The sequence below is a fragment of the Galeopterus variegatus genome, unplaced genomic scaffold (genome assembly GCF_000696425.1).
Source record: "Galeopterus variegatus unplaced genomic scaffold, G_variegatus-3.0.2 Scaffold7197, whole genome shotgun sequence".
In the NCBI taxonomy this organism is placed as follows: domain Eukaryota; kingdom Metazoa; phylum Chordata; class Mammalia; order Dermoptera; family Cynocephalidae; genus Galeopterus; species Galeopterus variegatus.
In genome coordinates this window covers 130-1,962 of record NW_007733308.1, presented here as the reverse complement: position 1 = coordinate 1,962, position 1,833 = coordinate 130, and positions in this window count along the sequence as shown.

Below are 1,833 nucleotides of genomic sequence, written 5' to 3'. Positions count from 1 at the left end.
CAGCACAGGCATGCTCTGCCTCCCACCCACTCTCAGGGATCTCCCTAAAGCAGCCTCCACTGGGCCTTGAACCCCTTCCCCTCACACAGACACGGCTTCCCTCTCTACTCATTCTCCTATCCACATGCAAATATGTCATGTCTCCCCACCCATGAGCAAATTTTGCTGAGGCCATTTTTAAAAGACAGACATCACTGAACCACCGGGCACACTAACCCCTCACCAGCTCCTCTTCACTCGACCTGGAACACTAACCCCTTACTTTGCTCCACCTGGAACACTAACCTCTCACTACCTCCTCTTTGCTCCACCTGGAACACTAACCTCTCACTACCTTCTCTTTGCTCCACCTGGAACACTAACCCCTCACCAGCTCCTCTTTCATCCACCCTCACCTATTCAGTGAAGCCTGCTCTAACCACCCAATTTAATATTCAACATCCTCCCCACCAGACCTGATTCTCTCTCCCACTCTATTTTTCTCATAGCACTTACCAGATTCTCATGTACCAGATAACTTACTTCTGTTACGTTTATTGTCTGTCTATCCCCACTAGAACATATGCTCCATGTGATAGTGATTTCTCTCTGTGTTTTTCTCTGCTGTATCTAAGCCCACAGCACCAACCTGGTACGCACGTGGCTACCAATGAACACTGCTGGGGGCGGGCAGAACGAGGGGAGAAATTTCTCCCAATTCCCTTCCCACCTGACCCTCCAGCAATGCAGTTTCCTAGCCTGCCCGCTAGAGTGGAAGACCAGTGGGTGGGGACGGTTAAGGACGCAGAATGATGGAAAAGGCCCTGTGCCCTGTCTACCCCTCCTGCCCAGCAAAGCACTTCACCCTACTGCCTCCTCTGAGTCAGCCGCCACTCAGGACCCAACACAACATCCCCACATTAAATTCCCTCTCTTTCCCTTTCTACCCTGCCTCCCAATTACGGCTTTCTACCTGCTGTAAAGAAAAACCCTCTTGGATGAACTAGGGAGTTTTATTTCCAAAGGAGAACAACAGGAATGTACTTGTAGAAGTAACCTGTACACACTGGTAAAAAAGCATGGGCTACGGAGTCAGGCACACATGGCTTCAGTTCTGATTTTGGGAAGAGCCCGTTTTCGGAGGTAAGTGTGAGGACTAAAGAGCACAGACAAGCACACAAAGCCCAGGGATGGACAGGGCACACCATGGACACTCACCTACTCCCTTCTGCTGGGTCCTTGGACTCGGCCTCCGTCCCTATGCACAAGAAGTACTCAAGTGCTTGTGAATCAAACTCATCAGTATTTAGCGCACCATCCCCGCCCACAAGGAGCCTGAGTATGATCTCAGTAGGGAGACAAGAGGAAAACTTATATGAAAAAATGCAAAGGAGGGCCGAGCCCATGGCGCACTCGGGAGAGTGTGGCGCTGGGAGCGCGGTGACGATCCTGCCGCGGGTTCGGATCCTATATAGGGATGACCGGTGCGCTCACAGCGCTCACTGGCTGATGGCGCACTCGGGAGAGTGTGGCGCTGGGAGCGCGGTGACGATCCTGCCGCGGGTTCGGATCCTATATAGGGATGACCTGTGCGCTCACAGCGCTCACTGGCTGAGTGCGGTGCGGCTGGTCTCAAAAAGGACCAAAAAAAAAAAAAATGCAAAGGACAGACAAGAAAGGGCCCCTATTCCTGCAGCCGGGCAGCAGAGGCATCAGCGAAAAGCAGCCCAAATCAGGCAAGGGACTGAGGCATCGCACAGCCAGCCAGGGCACATGGGTCTTGTCACAGACAGCAAACTCCCGCCAGCTCTTGCTAACTCTTTAGCTGTGCCATTTATGTTCTGTTTCTAATTT